We start from the raw sequence: 12674 nt of genomic DNA on the forward strand, positions 1-12674 counted from the left end.
AAAGCAGGTACAGCCTCAGTGTTCACAGTAAAACTGTAACTTATAGTGGGTACAGCCTCAGTGTTCACAGTAAAACTGTAACTTATAGTGGGTACAGCCTCAGTGTTCACAGTAAACGTGCGCTGGAAGTTGCACATCATTTCACAACTTTCAAATTTGTGCAAAGCAGCCCTTAAATTTGCTTAGTGGTGAAAATTGAGTAACATTTGACATAATATACAGATACATTACAGCCTGGAACACTGGTTGGCACACTGGACATGATGTAGTAGTTTACTTTGAGTTTAATTTGCTCATTTTATCCCTAAACCAGTAATGTTCTTAAATAACCCTAATATCATATTTTGTTTTAATTGTAGGACTGTCGCAGATGTTCCCATGGCATCACCATAGTCAGGTAAAGTCCCTTTAAACTTTAAGTAAACACAGACGTACACACACAGGACCTAGTGAAAGTCTACACCCGCTTTGCACAGTCTTCACATTTTGCTGCCTTAGAATTAAGTAAAAAAATGACTTAAATTATGTTTTTTTCTGACAGATCTATATAAACCTATTCCACATATTCAAAGTGAAAGAAAGTTGGAGAAATGTTTTAAATTCATAAAAAAAATAAAACAGAATGTCTTGATTGGTATGTCTTCACATCCCAGAGGTCATTCTTGGTGGCAACACCCCAGATCATACTTGGTGGCAACACCCCAGAGATCATACTTGGTGGGAACACCCCAGAGTTCATACTTGGTGGGACACCCCAGAGTTCATACTTGGTGGAAACACCCCAGAGTTCATACTTGGTGGAAACACCCCAGATTCATACTTGGTGGAAACACCCCAGAGTTCATACTTGGTGGAAGCCTCTTTGGGGAGGGTGTCTGGATCAAAAGACATGACATGAGCAGAGCCCAGGTAAAAAAGAAAAGGAAAGCTTACCCCAGTCTTCTGAAAACCCTGGTACTATCCCAGGACAAGAAACCCTGCGACTATCCCAGGGACAAGAAACCCTGGGACTATCCATGGACAAGAAACCCTAACCCTGGAAGTATCCCAGGGACAAGAAACTCTGGGACTATCCCAGGGACAAGAAAGCCTGGTAAATTCCAGGGACAAGAAAGCCTGGGACTATCCCAGGGACAGAAAGCCTGTGACTATCCCATGGACAAGAAAGCCTAGGACTATCCAGGGACAAGATAGCCTGGTACAATCCAGGGACAAGAAAGCCGGGACTATACCAGGGACAAGAAACCCTGGGACTATCCCAGGGACAAGAAACCCTGGGTCTATCCCAGGGACAAGAAACCCTGGGACTATCCCAGGACAAAACCCTGGGACTATCCATGGACAAGAAACCCTAACCCTGGAAGTATCCCAGGGACAAGAAACTCTGGGACTATCCCAAGGACAAGAAAGCCTGGTAAATTCTAGGGACAAGAAAGCCTGGTAAAATTCATGACAAGAAACCCTAACACTGGAACTATCCCAGGACAGAAACCCGGGACTATCCAGGGACAAGAAACCCTGGGACTATCCCAGGGACAAGAAACCCTGGGACTATCCCAGGGACAAGAAACCCTGGGACTATCCCAGGGACAAGAAACCCTGGGACTATTCCAGGGAAAAGAAACCCTGGGACTACCCCAGGGACAAGAAACCCTGGGACTACCCCAGGGACAAGAAAGCCTGGGACTATCCCAGGGACAATAAAGCCTGGGATGATCCCAGGGACAAGAAACCTGGGACTATCCCAGGGACAAGAAACACTGGGACTATCCCAGGGACAAGAAACCCTGGCATTATCCCAGGGATAAAAAACCCTGGGACTATCCCAGGGACAAGAAACCCTAACCCTGGGACTATCCCAGGGAGATGAAACACTGGGACTATCCCAGGGATAAGAAACCCTGGGACTATCCCAGGGACAAGAAACCCTTGGATTATCCCAGGGACAAGAAACCCAGGGACTATCCCAGGGACAAGAAACCCTAACCCTGGGACCATTCCAGGGACTGGAAAACCTTGCACTATCCCAGGGACAAGAAACCCTGGGACTACCCAGGGACAAGAAACTAGGGACTAACCCAGGGACAAGAAAGCCTGGTACAATCCAGGTACAAGAAACCCTGGGACTATCCCAGGGACAAGAAACCCTGGGACTATCCCAAGGACAAGAAACCCTGGGACTATCCCAGGGACAAGAAATCCTGAGACTATCCCAGGCACAAGAAACCCTGGGAATATCCCAGGGATAAGAAATCCTGGGACTATCCCAGGCACAAGAAACCCTGGGACTATCCCAGGACAAGAAACCCTGGGACTATCCCAGGGACAAGAAACCCTGGGACTATCTCAGGGACAAGAAACCCTGGGACTATCCCAGGAACAAGAAAGCCTGAGACTATCCCAGGGACAAGAAATCCTGGGACTATGACAGGAAACCCTGGGACTATCCCAGGGATATGAAAACCCTGTGGACTATCACCTAGGAACAAGAAAGCCTGAGACTATCCCAGGGACAAGAAAATCCTTGGACTATGACAGGCACCCTGGGACTATCCCAGCGACAAGAAACCCTAACCCTGGGACTATCCCAGGGACAAGAAAGCCTGGGACTGTTCCAGGGACAAGAAACCCAGGGACTATCCCAGGGACAAGAAACCTTGGGACTAACCCAGGGACAAGAAAACCGGGACTATCCAGGGACAAGAAACCCTAACCCTGGGACTCTCCAAGGGACTAGAAACCGTTGGGGACTATCCCAGGGACATGAAACCTTGGGACTAACCCAGGGACAAGAAAGCCTGGGACTATCCCAGGGACAAGAAAGCCTAATTGCACACATTTGAATGCCAAAAGACACACTAGAATGGCTTTCCAGTAGGTGTTGAATGCTCCTGAATGTTACAGTCTCTCAGTTCTGACTTTAATCTGCTTAAAAAAAACAGGAACAACGTTTGAATATTGCTGTCTATCAAAGATTTCCAACCAAAATTTACTGTGCTTGAAGAGTTTTGACAAAAACAATGGATATATGTCGCGCTAAGAGTTTGTGGGTAAGTGGTAGAATCTTATTGGAAATGGTCCACAGCTGTTAATGGCTGCCTAAGGGGCTCCACCAAGTAGTAACTCTGGGGGGGTGAAGACGTACGCTGTCAAGACATCCTCATTACTATTTAATATATTGATACACCCATTTATACACAAACACAGATATCCACACACAGCCCACCGACACGCCTACTGTACATATGTTTTAGATACATATGATACTGAACACATTGACTAAATCCCATCGTTTACATATTATACTGAACACATTGACTAATCCCCACGTTTACATATTATACTGAAACACTTTGACTAAATCCCCCATCGTTTACATATTATACTGAAACACATTGACTAAATCCCCATCGGTTACGTATTATACTGAAACACATTGACTAAATCCCCATCGTTGACATATTATATTGAAACACATTGACTAAATCCCCATCGTTTACATATTATACTGAAACACATTGACTAAATCCCTGTCGTTTACTTTGCTCATTCTATCTCTAGAACAATGTCTTAATAAACACCATTTGGTTTTCAAATTGTAGAGGTACATGGATATGCTTTCCTCTCGGGCTAGTCAGGTAAGATCCATTTAAACAAACTATCACAATTCAAATGAGAAATACACACAATAAATCGGATATAATAATATATTAAAAATGTATTATTTAAAGTGTTAGCCTTACATTTTGCTCAAAGCTCTACTATATGACATAATTAAGTCTGTGACTGTGAATGTTGTCCATTATTGATAATCTTTGTCTCAGTGTGCTGTGATGGCCAGTTCCTCCTCCATCTTGGGAAAATGGGAAACCAGGTCCTGCAACGACACATGTGGCTTCATCTGTCAGCGCAAAGTTGGTGAGCAAAGACATTCTTCTATTCCTCTTCTTTCTTTCTCCTCTTCTTTCTCTCTCCTCTCCTCATCCTCTTCTTCATCCTTCTTCTCGTCTCCATCCTCAGCCCTCTGATTTGTAATGTGACTAAGTGTTGCTCTGCCCTCCTAGACTCAGGCATCCCAGTCCCCGGCCCCGACAGTGTTTACCTAGAGGCTGGGTGAAGCTGGCCAACGACTCTTACAAGGTGCTGCCCCAGAAACTGTACATGGCCCGAAGCCCGGATGCAGTGTGAGGCTGAGGAGGGCCAGCTGGCTAGCACCCTGGAATGAAACTGTCAGCAGCCTAACCTGGAGCTGCAGGCTCTGAAGCTGCAGACACCACTGTGGATTGGACTCAATAGGAATGAGGTACAGTACAAGCTGTATCTTCATGTGCCACAGACTCCTCATCAGAATAGGCAGTTATTGGTACTGTTGGATCTGGGTGAAACTTTGAACACTGCTATAGCTAGAGACATGATGGATCAGAAGTAGTAATACTATAGTATCTGAGGGGTGATAGAGAATGGTTGTTACATCAGACAGTAACAAGGTGCTTCTACATCTGCATTGCTTGCTGTTTGGGGTTTTAGGCTGGTTTTCTATACAGCACTTGTGACATCCAGCTGATGTAAGAAGGGCTTCATAAATTAAATTGATAGAAGTTAATGGGTTATCTGTAGGAGCCAGATGGCTTTGGAATGTGCTGGGTGGATGGGAAGAAGTCAGGGGACTGCTGTAGGGGGATACGGGTGGGTTTCAACCACAGGGTCGTCTACAGCACCACAAAACGGTGTTCCTCTGAGATACAGCCTAGGTGTTCAGATTGTCAGGAAGGCTAGTGTACTGTAATATAACAGTTTTTTATGCCAACGCGACTTACAGTCATGCGTGAAAACATTTTGGTATGGGAGGTACCAGCAGGAATCAAACCCATGATAGTGAAGTTGGAAGCGCCATGCTCTTACAAACTGACTTACAGCTGTAGTGGTGAGACAGTCACTGAACCCGTTATGTTAGTAGTCACCAGGTGAGACAGTCACTGACCCCAGTGTGTTAGTAGTCATCAGGTGAGACAGGTACCTACCCCAGTGTGTTAGTAGTCACCAGGTGAGACAGGTACCTACCCCAGTGTGTTAGTAGTCACCAGGTGAAACAGGTACCTACCCCAGTGTGTTAGTAGTCACCAGGTGAGACAGGTAGCTACCACAGTGTGATAGTAGTCACCAGGTGAGACAGGTACCTACCCCACTGTGTTAGTAGTCACCAGGTGAGACAGTCTCCTACCCCAGTGTGTTAGTAGTCACCAGGTGAGACAGTCACCCACCCCAGTGTGTTAGTAGTCACCAGGTGAGACAGGTACCTACCTCAGTGTGTTTAGTAGTCTCTTGGTGAGACAGGTACCTACCCCAGTGTGTTAGTAGTCACCAGGTAAGACAGGTACCTACCCCAGTGTGTTAGTAGTCACCAGGTGAGACAGGTACCTACCCCAGTGTGTTAGTAGTCACCAGGTGAGACAGGTACCTACCCCAGTGTGTTAGTAGGCACCAGGTGAGACAGTCACCTACCCGAGCGTGTTAGTAGTCCACCAGGTGAGACAGGCACCTACCCCAGTGTGTTAGTAGTCACCAGGTGAGACAGGCACCTACCCCAGTGTGTTAGTAGTCACCAGGTGAGACAGGTACCTACCCCAGTGTGTTAGAAGTCACCAGGTGGGACAGTCACCTACCCCAGTGTGTTAGTAGTCACCAGGTGAGACAGGTACCTACCCCAGTGTGTTAGTAGTCCCCAGGTGAGACAGTCTCCTACCCCAGTGTGTTAGTAGTCCCCAGGTGAGACAGGTACCTACCCCAGTGTGTTAGTAGTCACCAGGTGAGACAGGTTCCTACCCCAGTGTGTTAGTAGTCACCAGGTGAGACAGTCACCTACCCCAGTGTGTTAGTAGTCACCAGTTGAGACAGGTACCTACCCCAGTGTGTTAGTAGTCACCAGGTGAGACAGGTACCTACCCCAGTGTGTTAGTCGTCACCAGGTGAGACAGGTACCTACCCCAGTGTGTTAGTAGTCCCCAGGTGAGACAGGTACCTACCCCAGTGTGTTAGTAGTCACCAGGTGAGACAGTCACCTACCCCAGTGTGTTAGTAGTCACCAGGTGAGACAGTCACCTACCCCAGTGTGTTAGTAGTCACCAGGTGAGACAGGTACCTACCCCAGTGTGTTAGTAGTCACCAGGTGAGACAGGTACCTACCCCAGTGTGTTAGTAGTCACCAGGTGAGACAGGTACCTACCCCAGTGTGTTAGTAGTCACCAGGTGAGACAGTCACCTACCCCAGTGTGTTAGTAGTCCCCAGGTGAGACAGGCACCTACCCCAGTGTGTTAGTAGTCCCCTGGTGAGACAGTTACCTACCCCAGTGTGTTAGTAGTCCCCAGGTGAGACAGGTACCTACCCCAGTGTTAGTAGTCCCCAGGTGAGACAGTACCTACCCCAGTGTGTTAGTAGTCCCCAGGTGAGACAGGTACCTACCCCAGTGTGTTAGTAGTCACCAGGTGAGACAGGCTCCTTCCCCAGTGTGTTAGAAGTCCCCAGGTGAGACAGGTACCTACCCCAATGTGTTAGTAGTCCTCAGGTGAAACAGGTACCTACCCCAGTGTGTTAGTAGTCACCAGGTGAGACAGGTACCTACCCTGGTGTGTTAGTAGTCACCAGGTGAGACAGGTACCTACCCCAGTGTGTTAGTAGTCACCAGGTGAGACAGGTACCTACCCCAGTGTGTTAGTAGTCACCAGGTGAGACAGGTACCTACCCCAGTGTGTTAGTAGTCACCAGGTGAGACAGGTACCTACCCCAGTGTGTTAGTAGTCACTAGGTGAGACAGGTACCTACCCAGTGTGTTAGTAGTCACCAGGTGAGACAGGTACCTACCTCAGTGTGTTAGTAGTCACCAGGTGAGACAGGTACATACCCCAGTGTGTTTAGTAGTCACCAGGTGAGACAGGTACCTACCCCAGTGTGTTAGTAGTCACCAGGTGTGACAGTCTCCTACCCCAGCAGACCTATTTGTAGGTCCCCTATTCAGCGCCGTAATCCCATACGCTAGTTTCTTCCAGAGAGGAGATCCTATTGGTGGATCCCTGTGCAGTGCTGTAATCCTATTGGTTGGTTCCCCCCATAGCCGTCCCGCCCACGGCCCCGCCCCAGTACCCCGGGGTATGTGTCCAGGAGGAGGAGGACATCAGCGGTAGGAACAGCCCATGGTCCTGGTTGCCTTTCCGAGGGCACTGCTACAGCTTCATCATTAACGACATTGAGTGGTCCGACGCCTCCACCAGCTGTATACGCAAAGGTAGGAGGAGCCTCAAAACCAAGGGTGTGTCAAAAAATGCCGCCCTATTGAATACCCGTGATTTCTGATAAGATGACTTGGCAGGAGAGAGACGAGACTTGAGGCCATGTAACACATTTCATTCAGAACTCTTCAGGGTTCAAAATGCCAGATTTGATAGCAAGTTTCATCTTAGATCCAAGGGCATAGTACTTAGTGCACCTTCACTATTCCCTACATAGTGCACTACTTTTGATCAAGGCCTATGCGGGGTACCGTTATAAAATGGAGCAATTTTGGACGGGGCCCATATCCCATTCTCTAACCCTTCTCCTCCAAGTGTTTACTGGTTGACTGATTGGTGGAAGAAAGGTGTTTCAGTGTGTGTCCCACCTATCTAATGATGTAGTACACAGACTGTTACACCTATCTAATGCTTTTACATCCTGGCGTGGAGTGAGATGGTGAACGCTTCAGGGAGAAAAGGAGACAACTGGAATTGGGATCCAGTATTCCATGAACTCTGCACTTCTTTGGACAGAACAAACCGTAAAGAAAGTAAATGGAGAAGCATTAATACGAATATTGTGTGTGAAGGGGGCGTCTCTGGTGAGCATCGAGGATCCTGCCGAACTCCGCTTCATAAAGAGCAACCTGGAGTTTCTGAAAGACAGCTACTCTTCCTTCTGGATAGGCTGTTCAAAACACACCTAGGTAACTACCAATCCTTCTAGATAGGCCTGTTCAAAACACACCTAGGTACCTACCAATCCTTCTAGATAGGCCTGTTCAAAACACACCTAGGTAACTACCAATCCTTCCAGATAGACCTGTTCAAAACACACCTAGGTAACTACCAATCCTTCTAGATAGAAAGGCCTGTACAAAACACACCTAGGTAACTACCAATCCTTCTAGATAGGCCTGTTCAAAACACACCTAGGTACCTACCAATCCTTCTAGATAGGCCTGTTCAAACACACCTAGGTAACTACCAATCCTTCCAGATAGACCTGTTCAAAACACACCTAGGTAACTACCAATCCTTCTAGATAGAAAGGCCTGTACAAAACACACCTAGGTAACTACCAATCCTTCTAGATAGGCCTGTTCAAAACACACCTAGGTACCTACCAATCCTTCTAGATAGGCCTGTACAAAACACACCTAGGTAACTACCAATCCTTCCAGATAGGCCTTTACAAAACACACCTAGGTAACTAACTATCCTTCTAGGTACGCCTGTTCAAAACACACCTAGGTAACTACCAATCCTTCTAGATAGATAGGCCTGTTCAAACACACCTAGGTAACTACCAATCCTTCTGGATAGGCCTGTTCAAAACACACCTAGGTAACTACCAATTCTTCTACATAGCCCTGTACAAAACACACCTACACTTTTATAATAAAAGGGTTCCAAAATGGTTCTTCGGCCGTCACCATGGGAGGACCCTGGTAACAGCCGAATAGCTCTTTTAGGTTCTAGATAGAACCTTTTTCTGTAAGAGTGTAGGTAACTACAAAACTAACAACAGACCATGTTGCAGGTCAGTGGAAGTGGCTGGACCAAACAGTGCTGGACTACATTAACTGGGCAGAGGGACAGCCTCAGGACTCTTCCTATGACTATGGATATATGCTATCCTCCGATGGGACCTGGAGCACTGCCCGTTGGGGTAATAAACCATACATCTGCAAGAAGCCCAAAGGTGAGACTGACCTTACATCTGTAGGAAAGACGAGGGTGAGACTGACCATACATCTGTAGGAAAGACGAGGGTGAGACTGACCATACATCTGTGAGAAAGACGAGGTGAGACTGACCATACATCTGTGAGAAAGACGAGGGTGAGACTGACCATACATCTGTAAGAAAGACGAGGGTGAGACTGACCATACATCTGCAAGAAGCCCAAAGGTGAGACTGACCATACATCTGTGAGAAAGACGAGGGTGAGACAGACCATACATCTGTGAGAAAGACGAGGGTGAGACAGACCATACATCTGTGAGAAAGACGAGGGTGAGACTGACCATACATCTGTAGGAAAGACGAGGGTGAGACTGACCATACATCTGCAAGAAGCCCAAAGGTGAGACTGACCTTACATCTGTAAGAAAGACGAGGGTGAGACTGACCATACATCTGTAGGAAAGACGAGGGTGAGACTGACCAAACATCTGCAAGAAGCCCAAAGGTGAGACTGACCATACATCTGTGAGAAAGATGAGGGTGAGACTGACCATACGTCTGTAAGAAAGACGAGGGTGAGACTGACCATACATCTGCAAGAAGCCCAAAGGTGAGACTGACCATACATCTGTGAGAAAGACGAGGGTGAGACAGACCATACATCTGTGAGAAAGACGAGGGTGAGACAGACCATACATCTGTGAGAAAGACGAGGGTGAGACTGAACATACATCTGTAGGAAAGACGAGGTTGAGACTGACCATACATCTGTAGGAAAGACGAGGGTGAGACTGACCATACATCTGTAGGAAAGACGAGGGTGAGACTGACCATACATCTGTAGGAAAGACAAGGGTGAGAGGGGAGCACCATGTATCTATTACAATATCCACACAACTTTCTTTCTCACTCCATAGTGTAGTGCATAAATGAATGTCAATAGAACTATAGCAAATGAAGGCTGTGATGAAGAATTATTTGAGCAATTAGGATAATAGACAGTAGATAGATAGATAGTTACCTGGTTAAATAAAGGTGAAATAAACAAATAAATAGACAGCGTTAGACCTCTTAATAATACCTTGTTAATAATCCTTTCTGTTCCACCTCCAGTTCTACCAGAAACACCACCAACACATGGTGAGTCATGAATGAATGAGCCGACCAACCAACCCACCCATCCATCCGTCAATCCATCATCCATCCTTCAATCAATCAATCAATCAGTCAATGAATGATCAGTCCATTACCACTCTGTCAATTAGCCACTCTGTCAATGAACCACTCTGTCAATGAACCACTCTGTCAATGAACCACTCTGTCAATGAACCACTCTGTCGATTGACCACTCTGTCGATTGACCACTCTGTGGATTGACCAAATCAAATCAAATCAAATTTATTTATATAGCCCTTCGTATATCAGCTGAAATCTCAAAGTGCTGTACAGAAACCCAGCCTAAAACCCCAAACAGCAAGCAATGCATGTGAAAGAAGCACGGTGGCTAGGAAAAACTCCCTAGGAAAAACTCCCTAGAAAGGCCAAAAACCTAGGAAGAAACCTAGAGAGGAACCAGGCTATGAGGGGTGGCCAGTCCTCTTCTGGCTGTGCCGGGTGGATATTATAACAGAACATGGTCAAGATGTTAAAATGTTCATAAATGACCAGCATGGTCAAATAATAATAATCATAGTAGTTGTCGAGGGTGCAACAAGCACGTCCGGTGAACAGGTCAGGGTTCCGTAGCCGCAGGCAGAACAGTGGGAACTGGAGCAGCAGCATGGCCAGGTGGACTGGGGACAGCAAGGAGTCATCATGCCAGGTAGTCCTGAGGCATGGTCCTAGGGCTCAGGTCCTCCGAGAGAAAGAAAGAAAGAAAGAGAGAAAGAGAATTAGAGAGAGCATATTTAAATTCACACAGGACACCGGATAAGACAAGAGAATACTCCAGATGTAACAGACTGACCCTAGCCCCCCGACACAAATTACTGCAGCATAAATACTGGAGGCTGAGACAGGAGGGATCAGAAGACACTGTGGCCCCATCCGATGATACCCCCGGACAGGGCCAAACAGGCAGGATATAACCCCACCCACTTTGCCAAAGCACAGCCCCCACACCACTAGAGGGATGTCTACAACCACCAACTTACCGTCCGAAGACAAGGCTGAGTATAGCCCACAAAGATCTCCGCCATGGCACAACCCAAGGGGGGGGCGCCAACCCAGACAGGAAGACCACGTCAGTGACTCAACCCACTCAAGTGACGCACCCCTCCCATGAACTGCATGGAAGAACACCAGTAAGTCAGTGACTCAGCCCCTGTAATAGGGTTAGAGGCAGAGAATCCCAGTGGAAAGAGGGGAACCGGCAAGGCAGAGACAGCAAGGGCGGTTCGTTGCTCCAGCCTTTCCGTTCACCTTCACACTCCTGGGCCAGACTATACTTAATCATAGGACCTACTGAAGAGATAAGTCTTCAGTAAAGACTTAAAGGTTGAGACTGAGTCTGCGTCTCTCTCATGGGTAGGCAGACCATTCCATAAAAATGGAGCTCTATAGGAGAAAGCCCTGCCTCCAGCTGTTTGCTTAGAATTCTAGGGACCATTAGGAGGCCTGCGTCATTGTGACCGTAGCGTACGTGTAGGTATGTACGGCAGGACCAAATCGGACCACTCTGTCGATTGACCACATTGTCGATTGACCACTCGGTCAATTAACCACTCTGTTGGATTAACCATTCGGTCAATTAACCACTCTGTCGATTAACCACTCTGTCGATTAACCAATCAGTCATATCAGTCAAACAATGATAGCCATACTGTAATATTTATTCCTGTGATCCTGCAGTGTCTCTGAAGGGAGGTCACAGGCGTGTGTATTCAGGCCTGGCAGTGGTGGTGGTATTGGCTACCATGTGTCTGATGGGCCTCACAGCCTTAATGCTCTACAAGAAGACCGGCCGTCCCCTGCCCTCCTTCACCAACCCCCTGGGCTTCAGATCAGGCCAGAGTACCTTTGACAACCCCCTCTACACGGAGCCCGTCACCGAGGTCGACCCCAGCATAGTGGACACTAGCCAGCTGGTCAACCATATGGAGGCTCAGCCAATGATCCCTTTGTGATTGGGGGGAGTCAAGGGGGGGGAGTAAGGTTAAAGATCCAACCCAGGTTAGGACAAGTCATATTTACGTGCGGAAGCTTTCGTGGGCCAGACTATACTTAATCATAGGACCTACTGAAGAGATAAGTCTTCAGTAAAGACTTAAAGGTTGAGACTGAGTCTGCATCTCTCACATGGAGCTCTATAGGAGAAAGCCCTGCCTCCAGCCGTTTGCTTAGAAATTCTAGGGACAATTTTTTGACACCAAACACCAGAAAGCAAGGTCTACAGGCTCTAACTTTGTCTAATCTTGATTATTGTCCAGTTGTGTAGTACAGTGCTGCAAGGAAAGACCTAGTTAACCAGCAGCTGTTCCAGAACTGAGCGGCACGTTTTGCTCATCATTGTAATCAGAAGGCTGATATAAATACTATGCATGTCAGTCTCTCTTGGCTAAGAGTTGAAGAGAGACTGACTGCATCACTTCTTCTTTTTATAAGAAACCTTTAATGTGTTGAAAATCCCAAATTGTTTGCATAGTCAATTTACACACAGCTCTGACACACACACTTAACACACCAGACATGCCACCAAGGGTCTTTTCACAGTCCCCCAA

The 12674-nt window shown here is 47.1% G+C and overlaps 1 pseudogene; it reads left to right on the top strand.

The window, feature by feature from the left end:
* Positions 1-12080, top strand: part of LOC115169228 (macrophage mannose receptor 1-like) — a 66092-nt pseudogene extending 54012 nt beyond the window's left edge.
* The last annotated feature ends 594 nt before the right edge of the window (positions 12081-12674 follow it).

Source organism: Salmo trutta, chromosome 31 (assembly GCF_901001165.1).
Source record: "Salmo trutta chromosome 31, fSalTru1.1, whole genome shotgun sequence".
NCBI lineage: Eukaryota > Metazoa > Chordata > Actinopteri > Salmoniformes > Salmonidae > Salmo > Salmo trutta.